The sequence below is a fragment of the Canis lupus genome, chromosome 18 (genome assembly GCF_011100685.1).
Source record: "Canis lupus familiaris isolate Mischka breed German Shepherd chromosome 18, alternate assembly UU_Cfam_GSD_1.0, whole genome shotgun sequence".
Classification (NCBI taxonomy): domain Eukaryota; kingdom Metazoa; phylum Chordata; class Mammalia; order Carnivora; family Canidae; genus Canis; species Canis lupus.
Window position 1 is genome coordinate 18,588,832 of NC_049239.1, and position 19,298 is coordinate 18,608,129.

At 37.0% G+C, this 19,298-nt stretch overlaps 1 protein-coding gene and 1 pseudogene across 8 annotated transcripts in view; both read right to left on the minus strand.

The window, feature by feature from the left end:
• The window catches only part of MAGI2 (membrane associated guanylate kinase, WW and PDZ domain containing 2), a 1,330,046-nt gene that overhangs the window by 336,892 nt on the left and 973,856 nt on the right, over positions 1–19,298 (minus strand). The gene's annotated exons all lie outside the window — the stretch shown is intronic.
• On the minus strand, positions 13,232–13,722 carry LOC106559939 (annotated as a pseudogene).

Consider the following 19,298-nt stretch of genomic DNA (forward strand, 5'->3'; position numbering starts at 1 on the left):
CCAAAATAATTTCCTGTCCAGATTATTTTAGCTAGATCCCTAAGCAGAGATATAGAATCACAACCTCCAACACCCCGCCCCCCCCATCTTGGTACTTTAGTGTAGTGAATGGTGACTTGACAGGACATAATCATCATTTTTTTTCTTTTTTGTAAAGTAGGCTCCATGCCAAGTGTGGAGCCCAATGCAGGGCTAGAACCCATGGCCCTGGGATCAAGACCGTAGCTGAGATCAAGAGTCAGATGCTTAAATGACTGAGTCACCCAGGTGCCCTGACATAAGCATCTTAAATTTGAGGTGAGTGAATGGAATACATGTTACAAATACACCTCCAGTTAGGTTATACTTGATCTTGAATCATAATACCAGCCAATGTAAAGAAACAACAAAGCGTCTATGACTAGAGACTGTGCTGGCACTGCCTTCACATATGAGCATTCACTTCAAACATACGGTTTTGCTAAAAGGGGGAAGTGGTGCAATTTTAATACAAATCCTGAATTTCCTGATCCACATACAAACAGAATGGAAGGTCATTAGTAAGCTCCTAGTACAGAAGAGGGCAGGACACTTTCCCCAAAGTTCTGGCCACTGAGGGACATGAATGTTTATCTATTTAGCTCTATCCCATCTCTGCAGTGTTCTCAGAGGACTGGATTAGACATAGGGATAGGCAAATGAAATCTCATCCTCACAAAACACAAAATCCCTTTTTTTTTTTTAATATTTTACTTATTTATTCATGAAAGACACAGACAGAGAGAGGCAGACACAGGCAGAGGGAGAAGCAGGCTCCATGCAGGGAGCCCGATGCAGGACTCGATCCTGGGTCTCCAGGATCACACCCCAGGCTGAAGGCAAGCGCTAAACCGCTGAGCCACCCAGGGATCTCCCAAAATCCTTTTGATAAAATTTTAAAAATAAGGTAGTGAGGTCTGATACAATAATATTAAAAAAATTAGAGGATTTGGAATCAACAGCAGATACTGCATTACTGCTTTGCGTAATGGTGGAAGGAAACAGAGAAACATAAAAAGCAAGCTGAGGGTTGGGTTTTAACGCCAGCCACAGGAAAAGGCCTGGAATAGAAAACATGATGTTGGATGTGTCTGCAAAGTATCCCAATGCCTGAAACACTGGGAAAATCTTGGAAAGCGCTTCTCCCCAGTGAAAAATATTACTCATATAAAGCTGTCAGAGTCCGTCGGAGCTTGGGTTACCTGGCATGTCAAGAGCCAGTCAGTCCCACAAATTAGGCTGCCCTGCAGGCATGTCTAACTTACATGCCAGGCTTTCAGGAAATGTTAAAGGCTCAAGTGGAGCTGTGATTGGTACCTGTGGTAACAACTGGACTGTGTGTAAATCATACAAACAGTGACAGTATGATATGATGTGGGATTCAGCAACTTTGCAAGACTCAACGTGTAAAAAGTCAAACTTTTCAATAGCAGTGGCACTGTACAGACAAAGCACATGGACCATTCTGGAGGGCCACATGGTGAAATAGAGGCAATCAATAAATTTTGGTCTCTAATGGCCTTTTGAGGCAAAAAGAATTGAGAATATTGATTTGTACACAGAACATCCACTAGCTAAAGTATTAATTGATATGATAATAGGGTCAAGGTCTTAGGCTACATTTTCAACTTAGTCTCAGAGTCTTCTTTAAGTTAGCATTTTCAGAATCAACTCTGATACACACAAGACATTTAGTCCAGAGTGGAAGTATAATCAACAACAATAATCTTAAAAACATATTAACACACCTTTCTTTTTCATAGTTCTCCCTGGGTGACTCTCCCTCTTTTTAAGCACTGGCTTATTTTAGGAAATGTAGGCCTGCTTAAAGGCGGATCTAAAGAGGAAGAGTTAAGAATTGGTGTCTGACTTCCATTTGCCTTGGGTGGGAGTAGGACCTGGAGGTGTAAAGCCCTGGGAGCCAGGACTCAGGGTATGGAGTCCTTACAACTCTAGAACAGGGCCAGAACCATAGGTTGGGCAGATATAAGCCATTCTGCAGCAGGGACCAGCAAAGACCAAGAACAGCTGGCTGACCCTCGTTGTCATAGGGTTACCTGCTCACCTACTACATGGTTCCATCTTAGATGAGAGGAGAGAAGAGACCTACTGGGGAAAAAAATCTGGTAGAGAATTTGAGCCTTAATATTGGCAGGCTATTGCCCTCTTCCCTTCCTTACCCTCAATAAGGCTGTTTTAAACTAAAAATGGCAGAAAAAAGTCCTTAGTTGGCAGGTTCAAATTTTCTTATCCACCATCAAAGTAACCAAGGCTCCAAAGTAAATGATTAGTTATATAAAATTAAAGTATATAAAATTTTCTTACATATGAGCTGCAGTTTGCAAATACCAACCCTGCTGTAATAGCATTAAGTCAAAATCAAGTTAAGCATTTAAGTAGATATATTTGACAGAAATACTATATAGGTTTTGGCATCAGACAAACCTGATTTGAATGTTGGGTTTTCTTGGATAAGCTTCAGCTTTTTTTTTTCTTATCCTGCACTGTGTTAAAAGGAATAGAAATGTAGAGTGTCTGACATGCTTGGTGCTCAACAAATGTGAGGCACCACTGCAACTACTACTTTTGCTGTTTCTGCTCTGTCATCATCACCATCATCACCATCACCATCTTCACTGTCAGTAGGAATTATGTAGCAGCAATAGTAGGACCCGATAGAGTACTGAGTGCCGAGGGAACCCACGGCCTACACTTGGAGTTTAGGGTAGGTAAAAATCATCAGTTCTGCCTCCATACTTATTGGAAGAAGACTTCCTGAAATTATGTGAAATATAGAAAAAAGCTGATAATAGTGGGTACGGAAATGGTGGGAAATTAAATAGGCAGATCCCTTTTATTCTTTTCTTACTGTGCAAACTTGGTTTCAAGACTTCAGAATTAGAAGACTAACATTTGGCAGTGGAGCTTCAGCAAGGGGAAAAGTGGCCTGGATTAGAAAGAAGATAGTCTGGTACAAAGGGATGTGACTGGGGTACAAAGGGAGAACCATCTGAAAACAAATACAGTTATGTCTGATTATAATGTTTTATTTAATATATATATATAAGTGACTCTTTCCAGAGATATCACGCTCTGGCTTTTGTTGAAAAAAAGCAAAATGACAAGCATATTTAAAATAGTTTCTTTAAGAAAATGCATGAGTTCAAGTGCTCAGAGTTTTTTTTTTAAAGAAAACAAGAAAATGTATCAAAATAGCAATAGTGCTTATTTCTGCATGAAGAGATTTCAGTGTTTATTCCCTTTTGAAGAAAATAAAATAGTTTTTTTAGTTCATAAATTATGATATTGATACCTTAGTTGTGTTATGTTATATTATTTCGTGTTATTTTTTTATTCTATTAATTTTTTCCCAAAGTTAATTCAATTTTTAGTTAGGTGTTCTTGTGGAGAGAGTATTTGCCCCAGATTTCAAATATTTCCAGATGTGCTGGGTGGGAGTGGAAAGGTAGAAAAAAGAGTTGATATTGGGCATGTATCATAATGCTAACATTCTACCTTGTCATTGCCCTAGCACAATTGTTAGGATTAAAGAAAATGTTTTAGTAAAGAATATAAAAAATAGGTATTAGAGTTTTAATCACATTGGTTTTGGTAACACAGATTTTTTTCGTAATTTTTATTTTCCCTTTATATTGTGTGCTTTTAGCAACCAGACTAATACTATTATTGTTTACATTTTACAATAACAAGGATGAAATAATACTGTGCAAGATTTTTACGTTTTCTTAGTTTAATTTTGCAAATGATAAACCATTGTACATTTTCAAATTTATTCTTTTATATTTGAGACCTAGACACCATCTTTTATTGAAACAGATCCCATATTTCTCTCAAATTCTTTCTAGGGGCAAAATATTTCAACTCTTATTAGGCATAGAATTTATTGTAAGTGAAAGTGCCCACTATCACATGATTTCAGCAAAATACATACAAATCATTGAAGATATTTAAGAAAATCATAGAAATGAAAGAAATTTTCAGATGCCATTGGGCTCATTTCCATTTCTTCTGTTGGGCTTTATATTTACCATAGTGGAAAGAAATATGGATTGATGCTTTTATTGTATTTTATTCACTGGTTATTCTGTATTTGAACATTACAAAATTCATTACTCATTTGTGCAAGGTTTAATGAATACTGTGCAAAGAGCTAGAGATTAAAAATTTTCTGCGTTGGGCAGCCCTGGAGGCTCAGGGGTTTAGTGCCGCCTTCAGCCCAGGGCCTGATCCTGGAGACCCGGGATCGAGTCCCACGTCAGGCTCCCTGTATGGATCCTGCTTCTCCCTCTGCCTGTGTCTCTGCCGCCCTCTCTCTCTCTCTCTCTGTCTCTCATGAATAAATAAAATCTTTATAAAAAAAGTTGCATCACACTATACTGTAGCCTATTAAATGTGAAATAGCATTATGTCTAATCATCATCCCAGTCATAATTACTGATCATAGATCACCATAACAATTAATAATAATGAGAAAGTTTGAAATACTGCGAGAATTACCAAAATACGATGCAGAAACACAAACTGAGCACATGCTGTTTGAAAAACAGTATCAATAGACTTGCTCAATGCAAGGGTGCACAAATCTTCAATTTGTAAAACAACAAAAAAACCCCAAAACCCAGAAATCCCACAAAAACTCAGTATCTTTGAAGTGCAGTAAATGAAGCACAATGAAATCTAGTTGTGGGGAGATATCTGAGCAGGAGAAATTCTGTAAGTTGGGAAATGTCATAGTAGAAGTATGCACAGGTGTTCAAATGAAGGAATGGGCATGGCCATTTATAGGAGGGATTGGAGCGGACAGTAGATGCTTTAAGGAGAATTTCCTTAGAGATCTGTTATAAGATGAGTCAGTATTTGCCTGGCAACTCTTATTGAATTTTATATTGGAAAAAAAATCTCAATAAATGCTATTTATGTTCCTATCCCAACCTATCCAGGAGATTATCTTTTAAATTTTTCATGGTCAAAATTATATCCTTTGCTGCCTCACCTTAGTCATTTAGCACCATAGAAATATTAAAATCAGCTATAATTGATACTCTGTAGCAGGCACTGTGCTGACTACTTTACATGAATCATCTCATTTGATCCTCGTAGAAACTCTATATGAAGGGGGATATTATTTTACTGCTCTAAGCAGTTAAATCATTTGCCTAATGTTACAACTAGGATTATTTTTGATGAGAGTGGGAAGTAGTGGTGCTGGAATCCCTTTGAAGAGACGACTCCTATATGGACTGCCCTTTCTTAGAATTCCCAATGTCCTAAATATTGGTAAGAAAATGTGGAGAGCCACACCCAGAGAAAAGATCTGGCCACTTGTGCATTCCCCCCTTTATGAAAAATGCCCCAGAACTCTGAAATAATTTCTACACTGTTCTTCATTAAGAGTCTAAATTCAGTATTTTTAAATCCTTGTGTATTGCATTTCCTTGTTCTGCAATATATATAGTGAATATCTGCTTTGATTGTACAGAAAGATATCAGCATACAGTACCTCAGCTAACATTAGTCATAATGTAATCATCAGTATTTATGCAGTAACACAGGTTATATTTATGAGGACACTCAGAAACATTAGAAACCAAAAATTCTTCTGGCATTCATATGACAAGAAAATATGGATGTACTTGGAAGTCTATTTCATTTTATTTGAATTGTAATGCCATCTGCCAAAACTCACTCCCTCAAAAAGTATTGCCCTGACAGCATCGGAAAGGAACTTTGTGTGAGAAATAGGCATCTGTTTTTTACTTAATTTACAAAAGACACATTTTGTTTGCATTCATAAGGGCATTTTGCAAATTTACTACCCAATTAATATGTCATTCTGTGACAATGACAAAATAATCAGATTCTTAAATGGGTTTCATTTCTTTTGCTTTAATTTTAAAAAAGCATGAAAAGATCATATGGTGTAGTACAGGAATTTACTCTTTCAATTTATAATAATGCCACCCTTCTCCATGAAGATGACACTACTAGCATCATCTGGGCATCAGCTTCAGGTGATTTCTAAGAATGACAGTGAATTTGTGCTTAGTCATCCTTGCCTGGTTCCTACTATGATATAAAGTTTGTACATTTGTGAAATGATGAATAGGATTTACCTGGAGTTAGAGACTGTGGAAGAGAATGAAACAAATTAAGTCTCAGGAGAATGGGCTCCAAGACCATAAATTCTTTGAAAGTGCGTGGTGAGAATTAAAACTGGTCAGACATCTGCCCAGCTGTTGTGCAGATACATGGTGTAGACTCTGTATTTAACCTGCTAGCTACGGCTGAGGGGATACACTAACAGATAAGATCTTTGTCTCTGCATAATTTATGATCTACTTAGAGAAAACATCTAATGTAAAAATGGAAATAGATCCATAAAGAGTGCTTATGAACGAAGGTGCAGGTATGACTTAGTATACGTAAATGTATAATTTCAAAGTAAGTATGTCTTTAATTTTTGATAGCTTAAAGACCTCATTGACTTTCAAGTAGAATCACGAAGGAAGCAAAGAATGGAAGTAGGGCAGTACTTGGGGAGAAAATAAGATAAGTTCAGGCATGGCTTAGGGAGAAGTAGGTGGGAAAGGTGTAGTTTTGCAGAGAATGAACACAGTGATATATGTACACATTATAAGATATTTATCTGTTTAGAGAAGAGAATTTACGTTAGAAAATAATAAAGGAAAGACCATATATGTAATGTAGGTCAATTGATGGATTTTTTAAAAAGTAAACTCAGCCTCCAATGTGGGGCTCAAACTCATGACCCTGAGATCAAGAGGAACATACTCTCTCCACTGAGCCAGCCAGGTGCCCCTGATGGAATGTTTTTTGAATAGTGGGTTGTAGAGGCTTAAGTAATTAGAAACTATTGCAGCGTCCAAACAAAAGGGTGGGAAGAGGGAACCACATAATAGATATATTTGGGGGAAACTTAATCAGGTACTTGCATTCTGGATATCTGTACCCTTACTATATATGTCTATACTGTTAGTATAGCACATACCCAGAACAGTGCTTAGAATAAAACAGAAAAATGACTAGAACAAGGGGATAATAAGTTGATTATTCAAGGAGACACCTGAATTTCTGTGGCTTCCCTGATTCTAATCCTCTTTCCTATATTTTATTTCCTATATTTTCCTTTATTAGTCTCCATAGCACCAGTCGTAGTGGGAGGTGGGTGCTATGTCCAACTATAGAAGTTGAAAAGCCCAGGGTGCTTGGTGGCTCAGTCAGTTAAGTGTCTGCCTTCAGCTCAGGTCATGATCCTGGGGTCCCTGCTCAGGGGGGAGCCTGCTTCTCCCTTTTCCTCTGCCCCTCTCCCCTGCTTGTGTGTTCTCTCTCTCTTTCTGTCAAATAAATAAATAATCTTTAAAAAGAAAAAAAGAAGTTGAAAAGCCCAGATACTTCACTTCTCTAGAAACTTGAAAACCAGGGCATGAACCTGTTTTCAATTCAGATTTGGACAATCAGACACAAACACCTGAAATTCTGAATCTGGAGTTAGTGATGCAAAACAGCAGCAACAGTGAATTTTTTTTTTCTAGTGGTGGAAGAGGTGGCCCCAGCTAGTTCTCGGGGTGACCATGGCAGTTTGGCCAGAGAGAGCAGTAGCTTTGCTGGGATGGGGGATGATCCTGATGAGATTCTGGCTTGGAAAACTCTCTTCATTTCTTCTTATTTTCCCAAGCCTGTTTTTTCTTTTTCTTTTCTTTCTTTTCTTTCTTTCTCTTTCTTTCTTTCTTCTGTTCTGTAGGGATGTTAGGGAGGAGTCATTGCTTGATTTATGTTGTATTTCGTTCTTCTTTCGTTCTTTCTGTTTTCTTCTTCTTTCTTTATGTTGTTTTTGATGTATGTTGTTTATTCTTCTTCTTTTTCTTTCTTTCTTTCTTTCTTTCTTTCTTTCTTTCTTTCTTTCTTTCTTTTCTTCTTTCTTTCTTTCTTTCTTTATTTCTTTCTTTCTTCTTTTTTTTCTTCTTTTTCTTTCTTTCCCTTCCTTCCTCATGATTCTGTAAGCTTCCCAAAGCCTTTCAAAAAATTCATTTTCTGCACAAAAGAAGCAGCATCAGTTTGTGTTTTTTGTACTTAAGACCTCCAGGCTGGGGATGATTGGGATCTGATTTGGGGACAGCAATGCTGGGCAGAGTGAAGGAAGGACACGAGTGAGAGACACAGACAAGGAGAAATCCACAGATCTGGTAACTGGCAGCCATTGCTATTCTGTTCTTGCTTACTTACTACACTGTTTGCTGGAATATGTGCATGACATTGCCTAAGGGGTAAAACAGAGTGAAACAAAATATTTGCAAGTATATACCCTAACGGATTCATAATAAAGTGTTTGTGGAACATGAGGATATAGTGTCTGTAAGTGTGATATTTCTTCAGAGGAGAGAGTAAACTTGGGGGAGTAGTGGTAAACATAAATGATTTTTCAAACTAAAAATGTCTTTCTATAGAAGGAAAGAGTGATGTTTTCACGAGTCACTATACTTTTTTGACTCTGTATACGCTTAAGAGAACCATGTTAATTGTTGTTTTCATCGATTTTTTTGGCCTTACAGGCAGTACCTGTTGCCTAAATTTCAACATGGCTGAAGCTGCATCACAGTCTTTACCCTCCAACAGGTTTTCCATTGACTTATTCTGTCCTAGCGATCAGCATTGCAGCTGCCAGATTCTCAAACTTGAATGAGAGTTACCATGAATCTTCCTCCTTCTGATTATCCAAGAAGTCCTTTATTCCATTCTTTAATCACCTCACATATAATTCCTCTCCTTTCCATTCCTGTGATTGTTGCTAAAATCTCATTTCTTAACTGGAATTTTGTAATTGTTTCCCAATTGTTCTTTTTGCCTCTACTTTGTCCCTTCCAATCCACCCTATCTCCTACTACCATGGTGAATATTCAACAAATGCAGATTCATTTCCTCTTCCAGAACTCCTCTGGTCCTATTCTGTTTGCTCAAGTGAGAAAGTATACTAGGTCTGCCATGACCTGCCATGACCTGCCATGATCTCATCTCTCCCAGTGCATCTCCTTTCCCACATACAGCTTTTGTGCTCAGACTTTTCTTCATGCTCAGACTCTACCACAGTCCCTTGACTCTTGGTTTTTGTGTATGCTGTTTCCTTTGTCTGGAGCCTGCTTCTCATTTCCTTTTCCCAGTTAAATTCTGTCTTCTGTGACTCACCTTAGTATTACCCTGCTTGAAAGTGTCCCCTGACCATCATTCTTAGCAGGAAGCCATGGCTATACTTCTATAACCTTGGCTCAAATGTTACAGCTCTTATCGTTTATAATAAAATGGTTGATTTTCTCATCTTTCTCCACCAGTAGGTAGTGGGGACTGGGGATCACATAGTTCGTTGTTTTTTCATATCCTCATATCTCAGTGAGCTTTGTATTTCTGGCATCTAGGTTTTGCCCCAAATAATTCCTTGATATACATATTGTTGTAGGAATGTAAAGAGCACATATTCCTTATGAAATCTGAGAGATTTTTGTAACCACGCTTTGGCTAACTTTATCATCAATGAACAACAGTTCTTTTCACAAAGGTGAGAGAAGTTCTAAGGTATTTTCATTACCCAGCACTTGGTCTACAATAAAGCTGGATCTCTAAGACACAATGCACAATTGTTTCCAAAAGGTCCTATAGTCAAAATGCTAGTTCTTTTGAAAGAAGAAATTAATTAAGTAACAATCTTGCTCTGAGGGGAAGGAAAGTTCAGAAAGCTGCCTTGCCTTTTCCTCCAACTTCAAAACAGATTTTCACAGACAGGGTCCTTTAGTAACTCTTATTAAATGCAAATATCTCTTGAACAATGGGAAAAAGAGATAAGAAAATGGGAGGGGGTAATACAGATAAAATAAAAGGAATAAGAGATTATGAGATAAACAGACTAAGAAAAATCCTTAAAATGTAAAAAAGTCCACTGAAAAGAGAAGAGAGGAGACAAGACAAATGGTCAAAAGTGCAGAGAAAGTCCCAGTTCCATGCCTACTAGGATTCAACCTCAACAGAAAACTGGTGCTGCCTTCAGGTTTTGGCTTCTTTCCGTGTTCTGTTCAAAGAATTCCCTCCTCTTCATCACCCAGCTCTTCAAGGTCAAAAAACATCCACAAATAATCAGGCTTTGTCTGTGTGGCAATTGGACTTTGCACTTTTGCAGTTCAATATTGGGAGGGGAGGGAAATGACCCAACACGAAACTCTGTGCTAGAGCATTATAGATAATTTCCTAGTTACTTAATTTTTCTTTTCTTTTTCTTTCTTTCTTTCTTTCTTTCTTTCTTTCTTTCTTTCTTTCTTTCTTTCTTTCTTTCTTCTTTCTTTCTTTCTCTTTCTTCTTTCTTTCTTTCTTTCTTTCTTTCTTTCTTTCTTTCTTTCTTTCTTTCTTCTTTCTTTCTTTCTTTCTTTCTTTCTTTTCTTTCTTCCTTCCTTCCTTCCTTCCTTCTTTCCTTTCTTTCTTCTTTTCTCTTTCTTTCTTTCTTTCTTTCTTTCTTTCTTTCTTTCTTTCTTTCTCTTTCTTTTTTAAGATTTTATTTATTTATTCATGAGAAACACACAGAGAGAGGCAGAGACATAGGCAGAGGGAGAAGCAGGCTCCATGCAGGGAGCCCAATGTGGGACTTGATCCAGGGACCATGGGATCACGCCCTGAGCCGAAGGCAGATGCTCAACTGCTGAGCCACCCAGGCATCCCACTTAATATATTTTCAACCTTGAGTTAACTTGGAATACCATGCTAAAGAGAAAAAGTTCTATATAGGTGCTGTTATTTTTTCAATTTTCTACTATGAATGCAGTTTTCCTACTAAAAAGAACTTGGAAGACTTATGAAACTGAAAACAAATGTCAAGAATATGATGAAAATGCAAATTATTTATTTTAACTGGAGATTTTAATAGAGGTATGATTGACATTATATTAGTTTCATATGTGCAACAAAATGATTTTGATACTTGTATATATTGTGAAATGATCAAGACAAGTCCAGTTAATATCCATCACTATACATAACGACATTTTTTTTTCCTGTGATAAGAACTTTTAAGATCTACTCAGCAACTTTCAAACGTGCAAAACAATATTAATCATAGTTCCCATGATGTATGTTATGGACTCATGACTTACTTATTTTATAATCGAAACTTTGTACCTTTTGACTCTTTTGTGATTTGGCCCACCTCCCACTCCCTGCCTTGACAACCATTAGTCTCTTTTCTGTATCTCTGAGCTTGTTTTGTTTTGTTTTAGATTTCACATAGAAGTGACATCATATAGTATTTTTCTTTCCCTGTCTGGCAATTATATTCTTAACCATTTGTTTTGTATAAAATGGATATAGAGATATAGCATAGGACTCAAAATAAATCCAACATCCAGAAAAAAGTTCGTGGAAGGTCATGTTGATTCTAATAAGAATGCAAAGAATGTGGACAATACTGTCTACCGAAAACAGAACAAAACCTTTTCTATGAGGCTGTGTGTTCTTGGGTCTTAGAACCACATCCTTATCACTGTTGAATCTCCAGGTCTTGTCCAGTGCCAGGAACATAGTAGGTACTTAAGAATCATGAATTAGCCTACAGGAAATTTGGAGAGAATGTACCAATTGTTTTAAAATGACTCCTTAAGGTAAATTTAAAAATAATCAACATAAAAATAAAAATAATCAATATAAAATATAATCTCCATGCAGCAGAGTGATTAGGGAAAGAACATGTCAGGTAAAATCATACTCCGTTAAAAAAAAAAAAAAAAAAAAGCCCTCCCATGTAAGTTAACAAAAAATCCAAACTCCATAGCAGAGCCACAAGGCATTCCATTCCTGCCCACCACTCTGAGCTCATGTCCTAGCATTCTCTTCTCTGTTCTCTTACACCAGCCACACTGGTTTTTGTGGTATTTTTTATTTGTTTTGTGTTGCCATTGTTATTTTCTCTGGATACATCAAGCCAAATTCCACTTTAGGGTTTTTATCTCTGCCCTTTCCTCTACCCAGAATATTCTTCCTTAGATACTTCCATAATTAATTCCTCATCATTCACATCTCCTCAAATACCACATGCTTACAGAGGGCCTGACCATGCTATCTAAAATAGCTACCGCTTTCCCTTCACTCTATCCAATATCCTACTTTATTTCATCAGCATTTTTTACCATATGAATTATTACTATTTATTTTCTGGTTTTCTTGATCTGTACTCCACTTGAGCTCCATAGTATCTTGATACAAAGTTAACAGTCTCTTGCTGAATATATGAATAAATGAATGAACGAATGTGAGAAATGTAAAATATTATGAAAGTATGTTGAAGTACAAAGGCTGATATGATGTCAGAAAGGATCATGGCATATAGAATCCAAAAAATAACAGGGGGTTAAATCTTTATTCTTGGCCCTAAGAAAGAGAGCTCTATTAGTCATGTTTCTTGATTAGTATAGTATTGATTAGTATACTATTGGAATTTAACTTTTAGGTATAATGAATTTGATGTGACCTTGTGGCATGTTGAGCATGACATCCCAGAACATAATAACCCTAGGATATAAAATGATGTAGAGAGATGGAAATGATTATTTTAATAGCTGGCAACTGATTTTTTTATGAGAATGTTTATATAAAGGAAAACACCTGAATAATTTTGTATGATTATAGAAAGCAAGGCCCTATAAGTTTTCCATTTTTTTACAAAAGAAAATCATTGAAAAAAAGGGAAAGCTAAACTGCTCTGCATGAGGAATGAAGATAAATTTAAAGACAGGAAGGAAGAAGCAGAAGATAATTGAACCCAGGAAAACACACTAATGTCAAGGAGCCAAAGTAATTGTAAAAATAAGGTTTTTCTGTTTTTTTGTTTTCCAAAGAAAAGGAGAAATGAGCCAGTGCAACTTATGTCATTCTGAAGACCTCGACCACTTCCACTCTGCCTTCTCACTTCCAGAGGGGGTGTCAGGGAGCAGGTCAGTTTCTTAAAATCCCTGTCAAAGTCTTCCCAGGGCTAAGGAACCAGTCAGGACACCAGACTCCTCCTGGATTACCCTCCAAATTCTTAAATAGAAAGTGTAGCAGCTCAGAGTTCAGGTGTAAAGGAAGGTGCACACGCAAAGATCTTGTGCTTTTGAGTCAGGAGGTATGAAGTCAAGGAATGAGTGAGATATTTATACGTTCAGGTCTAGCCCAGCCACTCTGCCTTCCTGGAGGCCTTGCCAAGTATGGACTTCCACAGTGTTTCTGCACTCCTTGCCTGCACCACACAGCACCAGTAGAATGTGCACTCACACTCACACTGGGCGACACAAGAGTTGTGGCATACCCTCAGCCACTGCACATGATTTCACAACTGTCTCTCCCTTTAGATGTCTTGCTGCAGACATGGTCTGCAGTGCTTAGGGAATCTACAGCCTTATCCAAGACACAGTACATCTGGGGAGTTGTCAAAGTAGACAAGGTCAGTCCAGGTGGCACGGTGACAGCCTTGGTGGGCTGCTTGTGAAGTTGGCGCCATTCTAGGTTGCTGTCACCTGTGCAGCCCATCACAGCAACTGCTGCAGTAATCACCTGTGCAGCGGAAGTCTGAGAGTGCACCGCAACAGGTGCGCAGAGTACAGGGCCCCTTACACCACAGCACTTATGCCTGAGCTTCAGCAATTGCTGCACAGGCATGCGACCAAAAAGTATTTAATGTATTTTGAATTTCTTCACACACACACACACACACACACACACACACACACCTCAAATCATCAATAAATTCTTTTAACCCAGCAATGGGTTATGTGAAAGATTTCTAAAAAGATCAAGGAAGTAGCGCTGAGCTCCACATCTGGGTTCAGGTGAAGAGAACAGCTATAGAAAGTGAAATGTGAGTGAGATCAAGAATATGGTGAGTAGAATCCAAGCTAAGATACGATCTTAAGAATATAATCCTCCAGAAACTCACAGAAACCTTGGTTAAGACTCAGACACTAGAGCAAGACTAACATTTTGTTTTTGAATATTAACTAACTTCCAAGGTTTTAAAAAAATAAGTCCGGGACTCTAGTCTTATCTATCACATGACTTCACTTCTAATTAAAGGCTGATAATGATCACACTTCTAACTCCATAGCAAGAAGGGGTTTTATCCAGTGCCAGATAAGTGTCCAAATAAATAAAGGGCAACATATTAAATTTTACTGTCCTCTTTAATTATAATTTAAAGAGGAAAAGAGGACTGTGGTTATTATATTCACCTCTGGTAACAATATTGAATAGCACGATAAACTGAAAAATTAGACCCTGCCTACAGAATGTTAGGCTTTAACTACGTATCAGAGAGGGGAAAAATGGGGAGACATAAATCCCCCACGAAGCAGAACTGTATGTGTGAATGCGTGTGCTGTTTAAACAGAACTTGACTATCTAAAATAGACATTGGCTATCTACATGCTATAATCAGAGGATTCTTCAAAGCTATGTCAAATTGAATCAAATAATGCAAGATAAATCAGAGACTGAAACAACAGCATTGACTCAGTTGGCCAAGTTACTAGGAGGAGAACACTTGAAGTGACTTGATGATGCACTACTGCCGATTTCACATCTGGTTCTGGAGGCTGCTTATTAAAGTTGCACATCTGAACTTGACTTTGTTCTCAATATTAACTAGCTTCACAACATCGCTTGTCTAGAAAAGTCCTTGTTAACTATCAGTTTACTATCTCTTATTTGATTATCTGGAACTTTTGTAATTTCATGGTGACCAAGATGGCCTTACCATTCCCTCAGCTTGGCTACACTTTAGACAGTCTTCTTCCTGACCAAGGGTTCCTGGCCTCCCATTTCTTAGAGTCTTTGCTTTACAAACTTGCAACTGTAAATTCTTTCTCTGCCTCTGTGATGTAAATCTTCCACAACCCAGAAATGTCTTCCTTAAGGAGTTGGGAGACATCCCTTCTAAACATAATCACTTGACAGCCCAGTGGCTCAGTGGTTTAGCGCCACCTTTCAGTCCAGGGCATGATCCTGGAGACCCGGGATAGAGTCCCACGTCGGGCTTCCCTGCATGGAGCCTGCTTCTCCCTCTGCCTGTGTCTCTGCCTCTCTCTGTCTCTCATGAATAAATAAATAAAATCCTTAAAAAAATTTTTTTAAAAATTAACGTAATCACCAAAAGATACTACCCCTATCTTACAGTCTCTGCAGGAGGGTAGGAGTCTAACTTAGATAACTGCCAATTAGCAAACATAAGTGAACAGCCTAATCATTTTGACCAAACTTCCCTTTCCCCCACCCCCACAATCCTCTAAAGATTTTCCCTGAGCCTACCCCAGTATTTAAAAGTTGTCCTGCTCCACCCCTTGTTTTTCCAGGGAAGTTGAGTCCCATCTCCCTCCCTTATTGGAATGGTCTTGAATAAAGTTTTCCTTGCATCTTTAACTGTTAATTCTGTCCAGTGCAAATATTTTTTATCATTGGACTGATCCGTTTTCTCATCTTCCTAAATTGTTAACTCTCTTGATAGCAGTCAATACTTTCCAGTTACTTTTAACTCAATAAAATATTTTTCTTTTAAATATGAGATTTAGAATAAATGAAACTGAAATGGATAATTTATGACGGATGTAGTGAATGATACATGCACTGAGGAACAAAAATAACCACAGTCTAAGATATGAAAATGTAGATAATTGAATACTACCAAGGAATAATTCAATGAAAAAAAAATACTCTCTCACTCTTTACCTTGAACAACACACACACACACACACACACACACACACACACACACGAAGAAATATTAAGACATTTTAACCTAATGCCACACACAAAAATTGCTCAAGGTTGGAAAATTTGAAAAATTTCTCTGCCAAGTGCAGAAATCTTCCTGATATATGATGTTAAATGCATGAGAATGTTTTTAAACATAACAGCGGGATTTCAACTATAGAATGCTAAGTGTTGATATTCTAGGGAGAAGCACTGCTTACATCAATAGAGCTACTAGTTTATGCAGGTGGAGGGCAGGAAGCCATAACCTTTACAAAACACAAAAACCTGTACAAAGTTTGATTATTGTTCATCATATAAGTAGATGTTTAAGATCCAGAACTCTTACAGGTAAACAAATCAACAAAATACAAAACCTCAAAATAGTACATAACAAAACATATCCAAGGAACACATTTGGTTTGCCAGTTCTTCTCATTTAAGTAGAAAAGGATGTAACACCCACATTTTGTTCATAAAGAAATGCCTGACTGCATTTAGTTAGCTCAGTTTTCTGACTTACCATTGTTCTTCTGATGATAAAACTTAACTGTAAAATAGAGTGTATTGACCAATATCTTCTAGTTTATTTGGAAACAGCAGGTTGTCTAAGATTCTCTGGAGAAAATCTTTTGCTCCTTTTTCTCCTGTTAATAAGGGCAATTAGAAACATAATGGCCCGTTGTGACTGGCGGCTTCCTTGTTAAAACTTCTCAGCAGCAGCCGAAAGCCTCGCTACCTAGGTTTCTCTTCCAGCAAAGATAAATACACCATTATCTACTTACTTCAGTCAGTTTAACTAAATTCAGCCCAAATCATCTCTTATAAAATGGATTATAAAGTGTTGTCAAGTCTTTATTGAACTAAAATTATTTATTTAGTGTGTAGGTCTGATTTTTTAATCAGTTGTTATCAGGGCTGTGAAAAGAAGTGGAAAAACCCAAATGTATAATCAGATCTTGTGCTCTTACACAATTTCTTAATAAAAGAAAGAACGTTCTAGAGACAATGAGGTTCCTGGAGGTGGTTTAATTAAATCACTCAGACTATGCTAAAATTCTCTGGGCAATTTTCGATGATGAGTAGCCGTAGTTTGAGGTAAATTTAGTCTGTTATTGAGATCTGGGCCGATCATGCTATTTTTAGGTTGAATGGCACCGCACATGACATCATCATCCACACATGAAGGGGAGAAACATTTCCTGGTAATAGAACTAAATTATTGGGAATTCATGTTCAAATAGTCTTCTGATCATTTCTGTGGTTTAGGGAAACAAGATATAAGTTGATGTATGTTATTTCCCCTATCCTCCCAAATAACATGCTCATCGTTCCGCTTGATGTCCTATTGCTTAACAGGACATGAGTCATTTCTTTCTGGGGGCATTTTTCTCTATTATTGTCATAGTCAAATGTAAGCCGCAGATGAGGCTAAGAAAAGCAGACTTCTCTTTTCTGTATATTTATAACTATAAATTCTTACATGGCAATTTCCGAGTCAGCCTTCATCCAGAGCAGTTTCTCATTTTCATTCACGCAAGAAAAAACATCTTTTCTAATTCTCAGGAGCCTGAGTGTTGTGAAACCCTAGGGTGCTTTTAGTCCCCTCAAGGAATAGTAACAAAATTCCTTAGAAACTAAAAGCAACAACAAAAACAACAACAATGAAATCATTATATTTTAGGACAGATCTGTAGTATGGGAGAAAATAAAAATGAAATCATTGATTGATCTCCAAGTACTTGGCCATCATCAATATACATCAGCAAACTTGGTCTTGGTTTTCTCTTAGGTACTAAAGATTACAGTCTTTCAACTCCTTGAAAACCTGAAGTGAAATCTCTTAGTATTATTTCTTTGATAACAGCTCAGTTAAACTTTTTTTCCATTTGTTTTTAGGTATTTAAATTCTTCCCTTTTTACTGTTCTTGAATTACCTGTTGTGTCCTTTGCCCATTTATCTTAGAGCTCTTTATCTTTTTGGTGTCTTTTTTTAATTTAAAATATTTCGTTTTTAAGTAGTCTCTAATTCCAACAGGGGGCTTGAATTTACAACCTGGAAATCAAGAGTTGCATGCTCTACCAGCTGAGCCAGCCAGGCGCCCCTAGTCTTTCTTTGTAAGTTCTTTTGTGGCTTCTTTTGTGTTGTTATATCTATTCAGGTTTGTTGATCTCTTATTTTTTATCCTTGTAGATTTCTTGCATCACTTTTAACTTGAGGAAGATATTATTCATGCATTTATACCTTTTCTTCTATGGAGAAGTAAAATTTATTATAAAATAAATCAGTGACAAAACCGGATAGTTTATTTTAGATTTTATAGATTTTAAGCTGCATGAATATTTCTTCATCTGTAAAAATGGGAACAATAATATCTATAGCACAGGACTGAGATAAGTATAACATACAGTAGCATGTAAGAGAGGATAAACAGTTATAACACATTCCTTCCTTCATTTTCTCCATCCTTCCTTTCTAGATACAGGTGTAAAGAAACAGCTGTTTCATTGTGCTTCTTGCCTTATCATGTTGAGTCCTTCCTGTCCATTTCCTACCTGCAAATGTTCCCTACCTTAACCTGATTTCAATCCTCATGTTTGATAGAAAAATTGCTTTTGCCCCTATGACTTGTTTTATTATGAAGATTCTATTATATTAATTTTGTTACCTACCTGTCTCTACAACTATTGTGCATTCCTTGAGAAGTCTAGCACAGTGATTGACACGTAGTTGTGTGGTGTGTAGCATGTGGGTATGTGTGCGTAAGCCTATTCTTTCCCTTTATGTGTTTGGTATTTTCAATTAACATAATGTTATAATGTTTTATTCCCTATGGTATTACAAAGGTTGCAAAGATAGTATATATTTCGTGCTGCAAAGCTTACAATTTAAGTAGTGGTTAGTTTCTTCCTAGACTTTATTCATTTTAGAGAGAGTGAGAAAGAGAGAGAGCACATGAGCTGAGATGGGGAAGGGGCAAAGGGAGAGGGAGGGAATCCCAAGCAGACTGTGCACTGAGTGCGGAGCCTACTGCCGGGGCTTGATCTCATGACCCTGAGATCATGACCTAAGCCGAAATCAAGAGTCAGATGCTTAACTGACTGAGCCACCCAGGTGCCCCTCTTCCTAGACTTTGAATGTGTAAAGCTGATGTCAGATAAATAAATTAAAAATAGATTAAAATAATAACCCAATCAATTAATTTTAACTTTTGGCCAAATTAGGTAACCAATTAATTAGTAATTCCAAATGTATATTAGTAACTACATGAATTAATACTGGCTAAGCAGATAAATATACTATTAAATACTTGTATAAGTATATACTTACATAAATATATGCAATATATGTGATACATGCATACAAATATATAATGATTTAAATATAAATATATAACATATGGGAAAATATAATTAAAAACAAGTTTTAAAAATACCATAGTATTAGTTTAATATATTTTTATATTATTGATGTAAGTATATATGTAATA